Here is an 18,917-nt window from a genome sequence, read left to right as displayed (position 1 = left end):
CCATAAAGCACAAAGAATTCACCATTTATCATTGTGCGGGATATTCAAAATATAACAAACCTAGATGGAGGACCCACATGCCATTCTCACAGTTATACTTCGTTTAACAGAATTCAACATTTTCGTGCTTTAAAACTCTCGGTGGGTTATCCCTCCGACAACAATATATCGCATAGGAAGCGTCGTATGAGGCCCTTTCCAAACGCCCAGGAATCTACATTTTGGTTATTTTTATACGAAAACTATATCTCGGCAGTGGAGTTCCAAACCCCCTCCCCGACCATTTTTATAGAAGACATGTCCTCCTTTTATCTCTCTCTTTTGTGCATTATGTAAAAATGAGCACAGCCCCTGACTTAAAAAACAAAAATACATTTCAACCCATGATCCTTAACTAATCATATGTACCCCTGCATCGCATTTTGTCGCTAACAAAACTCGGCCAATTTGTTGAGCTTCATTTCTTATACGTATTTAAGAACTCAAGACAGATTGTGAAGCCTCGATATTTGGAATACATTGGTTCTTTATTGGGCGTAAATAATATGTAATCTCCAAAAAAAAAAAGTATTCCGTGTTATTTAGAGATAAAAAACAAAACAAAACAAACTGACCACACACTACAAACGTAGTTCTTTTGTGAACGAAATAAGTATGTTTCAGATTAAAATAACAACACATATTTATAAATAGAAGATTTTAGATTAGCAATATCTTTTTAGATTTAATTCAGTACACCATCTGCGTAAAAATATAAATATTATATTTTCATATGTGATAATGACAGCAAACCAGCATTAATGGGGATTTGTTTTAATCGCGACTGTGCTGTTGCATGACCTTGTCACAGTGAAGTCTCGGCCACTTCTACGATCAAAATAATTTGAACAAGAGTTTGGTGAAGGATGATACTCAATAGAGCCTTTGTCAGTTGTTGTTGTTTTTTTTTTTTTTGGTAGTTTCACAGTGTTTTAATTGTATGCTAAACACAAAAAGAGGTTATAGGAAATATGAATAATGAATATGATTAGAAAACCAATCTAGTACCAGCACAGGAGCTATTACAGGAGCTATTTGATCAAGTAGCGTCATGAGACAGAACGATTAATGAACACTTTTTTCACTTTAGGATTTAGATTAAAGCTAGTGTTTGTTTTATTCACTTTTTTCTGATTTTTTGACAGTAGAACGTAGAAGAGAGTGAATATTAAACTCTATTTTAACCATTACCCTGCTGAATTTCTATCTTTCAGTTTGGACAGTACAATGAACTGTTAAACGGGGTGCTTACAAAAGGATAACATAGTATGACTAGTAACTCCAGATCACAGCAGTGTGGTTTAGATGTAATTTTGCAGTATTTAAATTAAGTGTGAAAAGATTTTTTTGTTGGATTTAACGTCGCACCGACACATGATAGGTCATATGACGACATTCCAGCTTTAATGGTGGAGGAAGACCCCAGGTGCCCCTCCCTGCATTATTTCATCACGAGCGGGCATCTGGGTAGAACCACCGACCTTCCGTAAGCCAGCTGGATGGCTTCCTCACATGAAGAATTCAACGCCCCGAGTGATGCTCGAACCCACATCGATGAGAGGGGAAATGATTTGAAGTCAGCGACCTTAACCACTCGGCCACGGAGGCCCGTGAAAAGAAATATCGCCTGTAGAAGACTCATGATCATTCTCTATTTCCCATTTGACATACTCTATTTAACAAATAATATATCTCATTCAGTGATTTGTCCTTGAATAAATCATTGTTTGGAATTCAGATACGAAGGAATTATATCATGAGGGCGCAGCAAATCACTGAATGAGATATATTATTTCGATTCTAACACGTTACCAAGGATTTTTAAGTACATCCTTGACGACATTCATTAAATGTTTGCACGTCAATCGGTTTCTTTTCCAGCGCGCCGCTATGCCGTTTGACGCCATGACGTAATAATTGTGACGTCAGAACAGTTGTATAATAATTTACTGTTTTCTGCCTTCTTTGTTTAATAGGAAAATAGATCGGATCGTGTTAGAATTCCAAGTTGATGCCAATTTAAGCGACAGTATCGACGACTTCCATATCTATAAAGGTATTATTCAGTTTAGAATTTTCAGCTTCTTATCAAGTATTTTGGAAAATTATACACATGACTCATTTTATATCAAATATTCTCACCAGAATTCATTCCCATCGGAAATATTTACCATAGGAAATGATTCCCATAGAAATGTCCTCCCATGGCCAAAATATGGGAACGGTTTCCCATGGGAAAATCTGTAAAATGATAAAATGGCAAATAACTTTTTCCAAAGTCATGTTATGATGTACCTAGTGTAGAAAAAGTTTAAAAGATAATGATTTATCATTTTAAGAAACAAATATATTTCCCATGGGACATTCTCATGGGAAATCCACTTTCCCATGGGAAATTTATCATATGTTCTTCCCATGGGAAAGTTATTTTCCCATGGGAAAGTGTATTTCCTATGGGAAAAGACCGCATTCCTATGGGAAAATAGCATTTCCCATGGGAAAGTTAAGATTTTAATGTTGACTGCTGCTTTGTTGGTTGTATAAAATCAAATTGAAAAGTATGGCGTGCATGAGAATTTGAAGTACTTTACTTTTGCGAAAGAATTTTTAAGATAGCATGTACAGAAGTACTTGCTGTTTTTGCCACATATTGGCGTGGCAAATTAAAATTGGCGGCCATTAAATATTTAAGTCCCTGTGCTTATTTTTGTGATGACCATAATTTAAGTGAACCGCACATTTAAAGCCAATATAAACACATGTTTTTAAATTATTTAACTTTTCAGATGTTTTAATATCATATTTTAACTTTAGAAAGAAATTGACAGTGCCATTGTAATAAATTTACTCACGGGTTGCTATTGGTTTATGAAATGATTTTCGTTTCCGTACGCCGAATCAAGGCTTTATTCTACGTTTTCCGGATAAATGACATTACATCACCACTTCCGTTTTTTTCAAATGTGCAGAACTACCTTAAGGGTAACATAATGAACAATTAAATTAACATTGTGATTACTATAGTATTATCGTTTCAATTGTTTGCTGACGGACACAGCGAAACCACAATAGCCTTCACGGAGCACTTTGTGCTCAGGTGTGTTATAAACTTAACAAAATTAATAGTGAAGCAATAATGTTTATGCCACTTCTTGTGCTGATACAGGCAGTAACACGTCCTGACATGGTCTTTTTGTACTGTTGTAGAACAGCGCTGCAAATGTTCGCTTCGCTTATTGACTAAACTATTATTGTCATAAAACACATAACTTCTTCACTTATTAAGCCAACAGGGTTTGTTGAACACATATCTATACCAAATTCGCTGAAGATTGGACGAGAAATAAATCAGTGTTTTTGCTTTAAAGAACACAGTCTGCATTTTTCATTGTTGTGCTGCACTTGACGGATTATGACGGTGCTTGACTTCTTTGCTTTTACCTCAAATGTAATGTTGAAACGTATAACATATGAATAAAATTTACTGTCTTATCTTTGAAATGTTAGAACGTGTCATATACAACGGAAATATTTTGTGTTCCACACTAATCATACACGCTTTTCGTGTATTTTGTAAAATATAGGACTGGCGACGGGTTATGTGGGAGACTCCATGGCAAATAGCAAGGGACTGACTAATTGGATATTTGTCCCCTTTTCTGCTTAGTCATGCCCTTTACGGTGTTTCTACTGTGTGGATCATATCATCATTTTTTATATCGGAACTACTCTTTAAAATCCTTTTGATTCCATATGACAGCGTATTTTGGATAAAATAATAAAATTACTGTACAAAATGTATATTCATACATGTACACGCACACACGCACGAAAGCACGCACATACATACATACACATCATATTGTAGAACCAATCTTTATTTATAAAGAGCTATGCAGCACGCTAGCTACACAGGGACTGATTACCCCAAACAGGAAGTGACTACTCAGTGTTAATGTGAAGTAGTCAAAGATGTAGTTCCGTGCTGTTGATGAAATCTGGTATGAGGCATATGAGGATGTGGTAGTTATGATTTTGGCTTATGTTTATTGCTTATTGTAATGAGAAAAGATATAGACCATTTTCATTGTAAATTTCCAGAAATAAGTTTTATTCTTTGAGGGCTATTTTCATGGGAGCATTTTTAATGGCTGACGTTTCTCAGAACTGATTCTAATATGTAACATAATATGTCAATATTTTTCTATTTTTGATAAGAAGATATGTCATACTAAATGACCATATATATGGTTTACATATCATTGAAATGCTCTAAAGTGCTGAAAATGAAGTCTAAATATTTTAAATATTTGTATATTGAAATAAAGAAGGAAAAAGTTACATACTATTATTACTATGACATTGCTAAAACATAGATGAAGGATATTTGTTTGTTTCAGTGCAAGACTGAAACGCTTTTATAGAGCTCATATCAGATGCTGCATCTATTTTCACGAGTGGAACTGCCGCGAGTGAAAATTTAACATATGGTGTTCAAGAGTGAAAGATATTTTGATATTGCATGTAAAACAAACACACTTTCTTTTTATTTTACCTTTATACTAAAATGAACCCATTTTAACGCCTTACTAGTTGAATATGTATTATATATCTATAGCATTCTATATCTATTTCATCTATCCAATCGTGCACGTTAATTTGCAACACCGTTTTCACGTGACCGTACAATATATTACCATATTTGATGCACATGTGTACAAAAGAGCCTGTATATTTTTCGTATTTGGACGGTTCAACTGTCCAATGTTAAACATACAAAAAGCCCAAAACGCAAGAAAATGTTCTGAATGTAAACCGGTTGAAACAGGCGCTCTATGTGTTGTTTTTTTTCGTCTTAAAATCAAAAAAGCAGAAGAATCATTTCAAACTTAAATAAAATAGATATAGAATAAAAAGTTTATTTAACATTGTACTGTACAATACGAGATATATTTGGATTCCTAGCCGCTCGTCCAATATGGTTTTCTCAGCAACTCTTCCAAATATATCTCCGAATTGTACGGAACAATACGCTTGTATTGCAACTGTTCTTCTTGAATGTTTTGCTTTCTTGATGTCCTTATATATATTTATCACTAATACATATTTTATCAATGAACGACTCAAAAATGTTTCAAATTATATTTACCTTTACTTGTCATCCTGTCATTCAGTCTTGTTTCCTTAGACCACTGAGAAAGGGAACATCCATTCATGCCGATCTATGGCTGTAATTTTAAGGCGTTACAAATAAGCTTTTCAGAAAAAAATATTGAATTGAAAATAGTTAATAAAAACAAGATGATCACTCATTTATTACTTAATACTTAATTTCAATAAATCATACAATCGGGTATACATATATACAATCCTTTCTGGTCACTGTGCTCGATATGATACATTTATTTAATAAAGAAATCGTTTCTATCACATGACAAAAAATCATATTTTGCAGAAAAATCTAATGTCAAAACTTACTGGATCCTTTGCTCATTTCTTCCTTTAAACAAGTGTAGTCTTGTAAGGGTTCACGCGATGGGAAGTGTCAGTATATGGGTGATAAGGAAATGCCCTTGTGTGTAATCATGTAATAGTTGACTTTTTCAGCCATCCTATCTATAATTCTTGCAAATTCTCAGCTTTCTGTTTCGTCCTTTTCGACGTCCTATTCGATTCCTTACAGAAGGTGAAGATGAAAGAAAAAATGTTTAAAGTATTGTAACGATTCTTTTTGAAAATGTCTAACAACTTTAACTACCTTATTTGTTTTTTAAAACAATACTTTCTTCCAATGATAAAATCATTGTCTGGTGTTTTGAAATCTTTTTTCCTAACGATACCTTACATGTGTGCTAGTCTTGCTTCCGACACAGGGGTGTAAAATTCCACTCGTCCGCTCGCATTGGCGAGCTCAAGTCAGGATAGGACAGGTGGACCTCACAGCACACAGGACGAGTCCTGATATAAGGTGAACTATTTTATTTCTTTTCGGCAATTTTTGCATTTATTTATCAGAAAACCTTCATTAAAGACAACCTGTGCAGTTCCATTTAGAAGTCCTATGTTAAAGTCGAGAAATTCCCGATTTTCTAAGGCCAACCCATGCCCGATTTTTGGCCAAAATTGTCACCTCATGTGCAAGTCTTCGCATTTTTCGAGTGTTTTACATTAGTAAAGCAAATGTTTTCATGCGCAGAAGGTAAAATGAGCAATATTTCTTCAAAAATGCCACGAATTTTGCAAATCCATCGTGATTTCATGTCTAAATGATACAAATATGGGAACTGATCTGCAGCAGATTTAGGAAATTGACAGAGTTATGTACTCGTGCCTACAGGTAGAGACTATTATATTGAACAAGTGATAAGAGCTTCAAAGCTATACATTAAAAAACATTACACAAATATGAACTAGTACGAAAAACTTAACCAAGATTTCTAAGTCAAAAGGGGCTATAATTCAGCCAAAATCCTTGATGGAGTTGTGTACTCTTGCGTATAACTGGACATGGTGATGGACAAAATGTAGACTGGTACGAAAAACTCAACTATGGTGTAACGCCGACGCCGACACCCTATGCCGTGGTGAGTAGGATAACTCTACTTATTCTTCGAATAGTCCAGCTAAAAATCCTTAGGAATCTGACTAAGAAATTTTGTGATACATGCACAAGAATAAGTCTGACAAGTCATAAAACATGGAGTATAGAATTAACATGTTATTTGGGTTGTTTTTGTCACAAAACCTGTCGTTTTTCAGTACCAAATAAAGTCCTCAGAACGCCCAGAATGCACCAGATTGATCCATTGTTTTCAAACTTTTCCGGGGAACATGCCCCCGGGCCCGGAACCCCATCCCCAGTTGCTCGAATACAGTTTGCGCCCCCCCCCCCCAGCAACCCACTTCTACCAAATCCTGTATCCGCCTCTTGATAATACTAGCTACACCAAGTGTACATTATGAGCATTCTGTACATATTTTGCCCAATATATTATAAAAACATTTTTTTTTGTCAATAAATTTTAGTATTTACCTTAATCTTGATGTATATTCACTTTTAAATTTTAGTAAACAGCTAGTCGACTTCCATTTCTTTCATTATTGGTTTACATGATGATGTCATAAGTGATGTCACAAATGACGTCATAAGCAAGTATTCTCGTTCTTTTGATCTAGGCATGACAGTTGTGAAAATATCGACTTGTTGACTGCTTTGCTGATCTTGTCACAAAATTTTGTTACCGTAAAAAATACAGGATAAAGGAAGGGATTGTTACATCTATGCAGCAACTTGTCAACGAATAGTCAAGGTAAAAAATTTATCCATACCTTTTATCACAGTCGCTTGAAGCTCTATCAATAAATATTGATCATATCCCACCCACTTCAAGGCACTTGATATACTTCTCTTAGTTGAAAGAGATTTATATAAAGGAATAGGCTCATTTCTATGCTTTGTCATAATATACAGAGACGCGTCATCAAGTATGGACGACGATTAGAAGTTTTCTTCAAGCGGGTGGTAAATTATGATAAGAACCACTTGACCCAGAAATGGCAGAATGTTGAAATTTCACAGGAGGATTGATCATGTAGATTAAATAACCCCTATTGATTTTGGGGTCAATCTAATAATTTTCAGTGTCACAGGGGCCTGAACATGGACAAATATTTCCGGTCATTTACTTAAGAACCACTTGACCCAGAATGTTGAAACTATGCAGGAGAATTGACTATGCAGAGTAGATGACCCCTGTTGATTTTGGGGGTCACTTTAATAAAGGTCAATGTCACAGGGACATGAACATGCAAAACCATTTCCTCAATGATTTGAGAACCACTTGACCAAGAATATTGAAACTTCATAGATAGATAGATTTATTTCGATAATTGAGCAAACATAACATAGTTGCAATACATGCATATAATAAAATTTATAATCACATATAAAAGTTGTCATATGAAGTAATGTGTTATGAACTATGTCAGTCACATCAATATCAAGGATGACACAAGAAAGAGAGAAAAAATCTCTTATTTCCATTGTGGTCCTGAATTCATAGGATGATTGGACATGCAGAGTAGATCTAGTTAATCTCTATTGACTTTGGGGTCACTCTATTAAAGGTCAAGGTGGCAGTGGACAGAACATGGAAATCCATTTCCAGTCAATAACTTAAGAACTATTTGATCTAGAGCCTTCAAGTTGGGTGATAGGACGTTCAGAGTAGCTGGCCCGTGTTGTTTTAGGATTACTCCGTGAAGGGTCAAGGTCACAGGGGCGGCTGGACATAGAAAACACTTTTCAATCATTAACTTGGGAACCACTTAACCCAAAATGTTGAAACTTATTAGGATTATTGGACATTAAGAGTAGATGACCCCTTCTGATTTTGGGGCCACCCGATCAAAGGTCAAGGTCACAGGGAAATGAACATTAAAAAACCGTTTCAAGTTCATAACTTGAGAACCACTAGGCCCAGAGTGTTTAAATTTAGTGAGATGATTGGACATGCCATGTAGATGATCCCTATTGCAGCCAACCATCAGTGTTCTAATATGGCTAACAATACTTTAATCATCATAACGATATTATGTTGACGTCACGTCAACGTGATATATTTAGCGCCATGTACGCATCAAGAAATAGCGCTTTAAAATTTCATTTAATATTTTACTTAAAAACATGTTTTAAACGAAATGTCACATTGCACAACTGTTTGAATTAATTTATACACATACTGAATAAGTTTTTCGCTTTGCTGAATAATTCGCAATAATTTTCGCTCGAACTGAATTCTGTCGCAAGACGACATACCAGGGCTTTTTTCCGCTATAAATCTACCTCCTGTAAAAGGAGGTAATCCCAATGCAAAAAAGTATGTTTTTTTTCCAAAGTTGAATTTAAAATTCCCAAATGATTATACCTTTTAGGGGTTTTGCTGTTTTAAGATAGTTTTGCTGATTTGTATGTATATTTAGGTAAATTATAATACTGTTGAACAATTTCTGAAATGTAAAACACATTTATGTAGATTTTGGTAATTTGCAAATTGTCCCAATTAAGACCATTTCCGAGCAGATTTTCCCAATTCCACCGGTGTCGGTGGCATTCCTAAATTGATGAAAAAAAAGGCCTGCATACTATTACCGTTTCCGGTCTTGGCGTGTTTTAACAAACATCTACTATTGGCGCCATGCTTGCGCGAAGAAACAGTTCCATCATATTTGATATAAATTTTACAATAAAGAACATATTAGAATCGAACTGCGCCCTCGTGAAATTATTACGCCCGACGTATAACAGCCCATCGTGTATAAATAGTGATAAAGCACTGTTTTGCTATAAATTATTTCTTAAATAGTATAGACGTTACGCTCATTTTTGGCGTACATTAGCGTAACTGACGTTATCGTCGTTTTTAACCACTTTGACGTTACAGGAATAACTTGGGGTGTTTGGGCTAGTTTTCATAAATCATACCGTTCCGATATTTAAAAGAAATATTTGATATAGATGTCGAATGATGCTTATTCAATCAAATTATTTATCAGACAGTGAATTATATTGCAATGTTCGGATACAATTTTAATGCGTATACGTTATTTAGTTTTCAAACATAACGTCGACGTTACATTAAATTAACGGTTGTGACATTTTGGCTAGATTTTTCAATTTTCATGTGATAAATTTAATTTATATTCAACGTTAGACTAATGCATATCAATTTGCAGACAACTGTATGTACTTTCAGACTGTAGTCGCAAATTTGTAAACAAATACATATTTCGGCACGTGACAAGTTCGTAATTTTATTTTTTGTTGCATTTTTTGGACACGTGTGACATCGCGGCTGGATTAAAGTATACATATATTAAACGCCATTAACCAAGTTAAAACAGGACAACAACTTACTAATTCAAAAGTAGATTTTATGTACTTTTTGTCAAAATAAATATTATAGAAAGCATATGATAGTTTTAAAAGAAACTGCAGAAGTTTTAATAAATCTGGTCAATGAAAGACATAAAATCTTACGTTTTCAGTTGGAACTGACTTTCGCTTCCGATTTGTTACAGAAAGTATTGAAAAGCAAATGATTGAAATGACGTCAAATATAGTTGACGTCACGTCACCGAGTCTTCTTATTTGACGGAAAAAAATAATTTTATGAATTAACTAAGCCGTTGTGTAATGCGCATTGGTAAATTTTGTTTCATCTTACATGACGTTTTTGTGTTCTTTTCTATTATACTATGTCGAATTAATTTTTTACTAATTATTTAACGCAGATGCGATCACATTTACTAACAGGGCGATTGTTTTGCCTTTCTTGTGATATAAGCATATAAACAATCGTATTTCTAAAACGAATTTCACGAAACATTGAAGTGTAAGAAACTTACAAATTCCCGATGTTCGCCAACAACGTACGAAACGTCATATATATATAGCATAAAAATATGAGCCTATTGATAAAATTCCATGTGGATCTGACGTGCATATATTTCTATAGATTCAATGGGCTTCAAATATCTTAGTCCAAATAATTGTAGTACAGTACTCAACAGATGAATGTCGTTATATTTTTTTACTGGTCGAATATTCCCATTTTACCCGCAACCAGTGAAAGATTCTTAAGATAATTAGAAAATCGAAAATGTTACAGATATTTCTCCCAGTTTTTTTTTAACCAAGATGAAAATAGATCAAGCCCATTATTGGATGTAAAATTTGCAGCTGAAAAGTGTGTTATGTTGTGTATTACGTTAAACTTAAATGATTTTTAGTGGCTTAATATGTGGTACTAATTATCTGTGGACTGGTCCTACGGATGTGAAACGCGGGTAGTCGAGCATGATGGGTCACCGTATTTGATGATGGAGAATTTCATTTAACTTTTTTTTTTGTTTTGTCAGGTCTTGGCGGATGTTTTGAGCGCACAGTAACAAACACTGGTCTAAGTGTATCAACGCAGGAAGCTACAAGATACATGTGATTACATCTGCTGATCGGAAGGAGTTGCTGAGGTGTGTATGTCTGGTTTGAACAGTGTTCATGGACTCTGTACCTGTACTAAGCTTTTCCCAATTTTCCCGCACGAATCAGAAATAGGTTACGATTGATTTCTGACACAAAGTATTTTACCAATCATCACGGAACTTGGCGGAAGAACATACACTTTGCCGGAGGATCGAACTTACGATCCGTAGATCGGTTCGCTTCCTACAGAGTTTAGCGGGTGGACTCTATAATAGTATCTTACTAGAAAGTATGCAAAACTAGCCAATATAATAAGAAGAGAATATTACATGAGTGTCTTTTTATATTGAGTTTATTAAAGAAAATACCTACAGTTTTTTCCTTTCATAGAATTTTTTTAAATTCACATATATGATAGGAAAATTTGTGCTGAAAACAATGAACAAATAAAAACAATAGGTCACCGGGCTTGTTTTTGTGAAAAATTGTTTTGAACACACCCACTGTTGCTGAAACTGCCAGCGATTTTTCAACATTTTCATAATTTTCTGCTTTTTTATAAATACCAACCAAAATATACATCCAGGCAGCACAATACGGCTTTTTCTTTTTACAGATTTTATTATATACTTATTTGATATCATAGTCATATTTGTAATACTCTATCCTTACAATAATGGGTACAAATGAAAAAAAAATATTGTTTCATATTTACTTTTGTGAACTTGTTTCAATAAAAAATACCCATAGTGAAGAATATTTTTTTTTAATTTTCAAAAAAAACTCTTTCATAGATTTTTTTCTTTTTCTTCTTGTTTATAGATAATTGTATGGTGAGCATAAAAATGGCTAAAAATATATGGGTCACCAGGCTAAATTTTATGTTAAGACCGCTAGAATACAACACCTGTTCGGACGGAAATGGCGCAAACCTGACCAAATTAATTACATGTATGTCTGCTAAAAGTTAAAAAAAGTTTTAAAAATTCTTAATTCTTTCAATAATTGAATACTAAATAATCTGAAAGGTGATATTGTCTTATCAGTACTAAATCAATTATCTTACATTATATGAACAACACTGTCTTTGTACTAAAATGCGATGTGAAAACACAACCACAAAATAGCAAGATACCTGTCAGGCATGATACTTGTCAATACATTATAAACCAGTATCAACATTTGATTACTATTATAACTTATCAAAAATGTCATTTCATTCAAAATTCCTCTTATTTGAAGATTGTCTGTAACATGTTTCAACAAATGTTGACTTCAGTTCAGTTTTCCATAGAAAGTGTCGGCTGCGCAGAAAGATGCGCATAAAAAACTGTAGGAATTCCCTTTAAACGAATTAAATAAAATGCGAGGCTCTGACGAGCATTTTATCAAATTTATTCAACGAGTTTAATAAATTCAATGCGGAAACTCACAATGTTATATTCTTTTTATTATGTTGACTTTTCCTGTCGAATCCAGAAAAAAATCTGCTTTCTTTACTATATAAACAAGTCAGTTCAACCAAATATACTATAAACGACGTCGACGTCAAAGCTTTATTATACTATAGTGTATTATCATTTTTAAGTTATGGCTTTATTGCACTCTCGCGACATCAAACATGTGATGAATCAAAATAAAGACAAATGTTCAATTCAAATGACATATCATTTTTATCCATTTTATTGACATGAATAACAAGCAGGGCATAGGATATTATCTGATGTTACAAAACAGAATAAGATGTAATATTATTTTAGCGCACCTGAGCACGAAGTGCTCAAAGGTGAGGTTTTGTGATCGCCCAATGTCCGTCGTTCATCGTCCTACGTCAGTCGTCCGTCGTCAACAATTTGACTGTTAACACTCAAGAGGTCACAATTTTGGCCCAAACTTAATGAAGCTTGGTCAGAGTGTTACCCTCAATAAAATATTGGACAAGTTTGATATTGGGTCATCTGGGGTCAAAAACTAGGTCACCAGGTCAAAATCAAAGGAAAAGCTTGTTAACATTCTAGAGGTCACAATTTTGGCCCAATCTTAATGAAACTTGGTCTGAATGTTACCCTTATTGGCTTAATAAAATCTTGGACGAGTTTGATTTTGGTTATCTGGGTCAAAAACTAGGTCACTAGTCAAAGCAAAGGAAAAGCTTGTTACCACACTGTAGAGGCCAGATTTATAACTGTATATTCATATCCTAATGAAACTTGGTCAGAATGTTAATCTAGATGATCTTTAGGTCAATATGTCTGACATTGAGCGATACAGGGCCTTCATGGCCCTCTTGTTTATAAAAAAATTCGGTAGTTGCAAAAGAAAAAAATGATTTCAGGTGAAAAACGGTGCCAAGATGTTATATGTTTTTGGTTTGCGCATGATGTCATTTATTTAAAAAATACCGGTGTCTCAAAATATTGTTAAAGTTGATACTTTTTCTGGAAGGGTTCAACTGATTCATGAACTTTTTCGAAGTATATAATTCAGTCCTTATTTCATTTCAACCAATGTCTGATAAAGTTTTACATCTCAATTTATTTTCGCAGGATGTAAAAAAACAAGCCATATTTTGGGGAAATGGAGTAGGAAGACGTTGGCTGGTTGCAGTGGCATTTTAACAGTAGGTTTTTCAGTAACATTGTTTTTTATCTACGAAACTGGACCCGTATTGACAATCGGCAATTTCCGTTTGTTAACGTTATATTGATATCCGTATGCGATTTCGACATTTCCCGAAGGTACTTAAAGTCATATTTTGCTTTTGACCACCGATGAATGCCGAAGTAGCGTATGGAGAAAATACCGAAAATTGCCGAAAGTCATTATGTGTCCGCTATCGTATACCAATCAATTGGTACCGTGACCTTTTTTACAAGTACAATTAATACATGTCATGTAGTAACATTCAGTCTGCTTTCAAGATCCTTAATTGGGTTAAAAGCTTCTAATGAGACATGTTCTAACCTATTATATTACAGACTGGGAGTATATCAAATTAAAAACACACTATAATATAATTACTAGTGTGTTTATTGTGCGTCTTTAAACTGTCCGAATTATTTTCAACTTAAAAATTGGATGAGAGCAATAGCAACCCTGACACCTTTTCAGTTGCGATTTTCAAAAGAAAAAAAAAATGTCGTGAAACCAAACATTTATGTGCTACTGATAAAAAATTAAATCGCGAAAACGAATAGATGTTTGTCCATCGTTTGTTTTTTATTTCTTTATATTTTTGGAGTGATGGTGGTTAGCCTGTATGTTTGAAAACAATCTCTGACAATAGCGTAATGAAGTCGGCTTTTTTTGTTCTGGTATAAGCATTGAACTAGCACCCGAACGACCCGGATTCGAATCCCGCCATAGGTAGTTGTGATTTTTCGTGATAAAATGCTATGCTTTTTGATTTGTTACTGCTCAAAATATTAAGAATACAATATTTCATCATATGCATTCAAGATTCATACCTGTGCGAGTGAATTCATAAATCGCATGAAACTGATGCATATTTTTGCGAACTGTAAATCTAGCAAATGCCGTATTGAATTAATGCCCGAACATGCATTTTTCTGCTCGAGATGGACGGTCGATGGAAGCAAAAATGAGTATACTCGGCGGGTTGTAGCTTTCTTATATAAGAGTTTCCACAGACCTTGTCCGGAACATATCTTCTACATGCATAGAGGGATTTTAATAAAACTTGGCACAGTTGTTCACCATCATGAGATGGAGTGTCATGCGCAAAAACCAGGTCCCTAGGTCTAAGGTCAAGGTCACACTTAGAGGTCAAATGTCAAATTCAAGAATGACATTGTCCGGAGCATATCTTCTTCATGCATGGAGGGATTTTGATGAAACTTGGCACAATTGTTTATCATCATGAGACGGAGTGTCATGCGCAAAAACTAGGTACCTAGGTCTAAGGTCAGGGTCACACTTAGAGGCCAAAGGATACAAGAATGAAAAATTCAAGAATGACATTGTCTGGAGCATATCTTCTTCATGCATGGAAGGATTTTGATGTAGCTTAACGCAGTTGTTCACCATAATGAGACTGAGTGTCATGCGCAAGAACCAGGTCCCTAGGTCTAAGGTCAAGGTCACACTTAGAGGTCAAAGGATACAAGAATGAAAACTTTGTCCGGAGCATATCTTCTTCATGCATGAAGGGCTTTGATGTAGCTTGGCACAATTGTTCACCATCATGAGATGGAGTGTCAGGCGCAAGAACCAGGTCCCTAGGAGTAAGGTCAAGGTCACACTTAGAGGTCAAGGATACAGGAATGAAAACTTTGTCCGGAGCATTTCTTCTTCATGCATTGAGGGATTTTGATACAACTTGGCACAAATGTTCACAAGCATATGACGGAGTGTCATCGCAAGAACCAGGTCCCTAGGTCTAAGGTCAGGTCACGCTTAGAGGCCAAAGGTCAGATACAAGAATGACTTTGTCCGGAGCATTTCTACTTCATGTATGGAGGGATTTTGATGTAACTTGGCACAATTGTACACCATCATGAGACGGAGTGTCATGCACTGGTCCCTTCTTTTGAATTACAAAAAATGTACTTCCCTTTGCTGTTACTATAAATAGCTTATATTGTAACTTTTTCAATACAAGTCATAGGGAAAAATCGAGACCACTTTTCTGTGGTACAATATGCATGTTACATCCAATTCTGAAGTGTATTTTGAGCTATCTCTACCTGGTAAGGATTTTTGTGTGGACTTTAATTTTTTTGGGGTGGGGGATTTTTTTTTCTTTAAAGATGAACTTCCCTTAGCCGTTACTATAAATATATTACATTGTAACTTTTTTATAATTGATCGTAGGGAAAAACCAAGACAACTTTTCTGTGGTAAAACATTGATGTTACTTTCAAATTTTGGGTGTATTTTAAGGTATCTTTACCTCGTAAGGATTTTTTTTTGTGGACGTAGAAAAATAAAAGAATTACAATAATTTCTAAAACAAAAAAAAATATTTGCTGTGACGGGTGTATATTGTGACATTCTGGCGCTCTTGTTTCTTTTTCTGTAGCAGTGGTCTTATAAGTATGTGAAAATATGATTAGCTAGAAATTGTTGTAAAAACGGTATTAAGTAAATGGATAGAACAGCCAGATTTAATGGAGTCCAGATTTGTAAGGTGCACCTGGTCTACAACAATACATAATCAAGTTCTTATCATCAAATTTGTTCTAAATGTGTTGTGCTGTCACAGCAAAATAGGTTAACATTTAAATAATTTCTTTAAATGATCAGCTAACCAAACCTAGTCAGAAGCAAAGTCAGATGGTTCAGGCCTTCTTCAGATAAGCGCCTTAGGCCCATTTGGGCCTCTTTTTATTAATCTATAGTAGGAAATTTGTATCGTAAGCTAATAACCGGAGGCGGGCACACTAACCGGTTTTTAAATAAAGCTAAAAAATTTGTTTTCTTTAAAATTGTCATTTTCTTACATGATTAAGAAAGAATTTATAGCAAAACCGTATTTAAACATTATAAACACAATATGCGTAATAATTGCACGAGAGCGCAGCACTTGTGAAATAATTTCGAACGACGTATTGCTACCCAAGTGTATAAATAGTGTTCAAACACGACTTTGCTATAAATTATTTCTTTTCTAATGTGTTTTTTTATTTTAATCAGACAGTTGTGCAATGCATTTTTCGTGTAAAGTAATCAGAAAGTTGTGCAATGTCACAGTTCGTTTTAAACATGCTAATATGTAAGATATTTGATCAGTTTGAAAACATTGAAGTGGTGTGCGGACACTACATAGAAGACATGGACACTTTCTATGCCACATATTTTTCAAAGATGGCAAATTTTAGTTTAGTCGTGCTAATTAACCCACTAAGGCTCACCATTAACATTTGATAAAACTACATTTTATTTGTGTATATTTTTGTTTATGCATAAGCAATGCCACCTTATTAAATACCATTTATCCTACCATCATACAAGATATAGCACAAAATCGGCCTGCCTAATAAACTTTGCTTTATTTAGTCAGTGTCAAGATTTCACTTTTGCGGGAACTTTTGAAATCAACTATTTTATCAAAAGTTTGCATTTAAATCATCACCATTGTATTGGAAATGGCTGAACATAGAAAATGAGTGGTCAAATCAAAGGTTTTTATCCTGAAACAAAAAAGTTATTGCTATTTGCACTTTTACAGCCCTTCAGCCGGAAATTTTGAAAACATTTTTTTCCGAATTTTTCATTGAAACTGTTATCATTGTATTGGAAATGTTCTAACTAAGAAAATAAATGGTAAAATCACAAGTTTTTATCCAGAAACAAAAAAGTTATTGCATTTTTTCGATTTTCCACAAACTGAATTACACTAGCAAACGTCATATTATGACGTCAAGTCTGCACGCTGTTACTCTTTCCAATGACCTTTTTTCCCAATTTCCTGAGCAGTTAGGATAAATAGAATATTAGATTACCGTCTGAAAAAAAAAATATTCGGCTCGTCTACGAAAAAATATCAGGCTCGGCAGAGCCTCGCCTAATATATTTTCTTTAACTCGCCTAATATGTTTAAATTTATCAGACAGTAACCTAATATTCTCTATTTATCTCCATGTTGTGTTCCAAGTATCCAACTTCTTATTGTATGTTTTATTACATTTTAGTGTCAGGATGCAATAATGCATATTCCAAATGGTTTATTGTATTAAAATTCCTCTTATATTTGAAAGCAGGTACCGCAGTAGATGTTTAGGAAGTGCTGGTAGACGAAGCTATGATTACCTAGTAGAGCAAAACAGTTCCGCAATCCAGAATTCCAGAAACAAAGGATGCATCATAGTTGGACTAGTGTAAACGGAATTAATGCAGTGGACTTATATTTGTTGGACAATCCATATTATTTGTTTGACAATTGATTTATAAAGACACCTTTCAAAATGTATTAGGCAGGTATAAAACAAAATAAAAGGCTTCTTATGGTCAACTTTCATACTATAGTAGCCTGCTGTCAGAAAATTACCTCTTACATTATTTAGGTAAAGAGTAAAGGTGACAGGTATCTCATTACTGCAGACTATCTGGAATAATGATCTTTCCTCGGACATTTAAATGTAAAGGCTAATTGCAGGTGACCAGTAGATGAAACCTGTCATTCTAGCGACCAGTAGGTTTAAGGTCAAGGTCGGGTGAGCGATTAGGATCGATGAATGTCCGTTGTCCGTCCGTTAAATTAAGTCTGTTTACACTCTAGCATCAACAATTTTAAAGCAATTTTAATCAAAATCAAAGGAAAATCTTGTAAAAACTCTAGAGGTCACATTTATGAACATATCTTTCTGAAACTTGGTTAGAACATTTATCTTGATAATCTTTAGGAGAGTTTCGAAACTGGTTCAAGTGAGGTCAGAAACAAGGTTATTTGGCCAGATTAAAGGAAAAACTTGTTAACTTTCTGGAAACGACTTTTTAAATTTGAAACTCATGATAGTCAGAGTTTTTGTTTTAGGTTAAATTTGATTCTGTTTCGAATCAAAGGAAAACTGTATATGTGTGTGTAATAGGGTGTGCATTTTACACTGAATCTTCATGAAATTTGATCATAATGTTTACCTTGCTGTAATCAAGGTCAGCTTTGAATATGGGTTATCTGGGTCAAAAACTAGGTCACCCGATTAAATCAAAGAAAACTCTGTGTGTATGCAATAAGGGCTGCATTTTATGCTGGGTCTTTATAAAATCTGATCAGAATGTTTGTCTTGATGCAATCTAGATCAAGTGTGAATATGGGTCATCTGGGGTAAAAAAATAGGTAACCCGGTCGAATAAAAAAGAGCAAAACCTTGTGTGCAATAGAGGCCGCATTTTTAACTGATCTTCATGAAATTTGATCAGAGTGTTTGTTTTA

At 34.5% G+C, this 18,917-nt stretch overlaps 1 long non-coding RNA gene across 1 annotated transcript; it reads left to right on the top strand.

Moving 5' to 3' along the window:
- Positions 1-7,030: 7,030 nt before the first annotated feature.
- On the top strand, positions 7,031-18,352 carry LOC123556262 (uncharacterized). Its single transcript, XR_008372138.1, has 4 exons — positions 7,031-7,349; positions 10,960-11,070; positions 13,570-13,643; positions 17,746-18,352. It is a non-coding gene; the product is annotated as an uncharacterized LOC123556262 (long non-coding RNA).
- The last annotated feature ends 565 nt before the right edge of the window (positions 18,353-18,917 follow it).

Source organism: Mercenaria mercenaria, chromosome 8 (genome assembly GCF_021730395.1).
Source record: "Mercenaria mercenaria strain notata chromosome 8, MADL_Memer_1, whole genome shotgun sequence".
NCBI lineage: Eukaryota > Metazoa > Mollusca > Bivalvia > Venerida > Veneridae > Mercenaria > Mercenaria mercenaria.
This window is presented reverse-complemented; position numbering and strand designations above follow the sequence as displayed.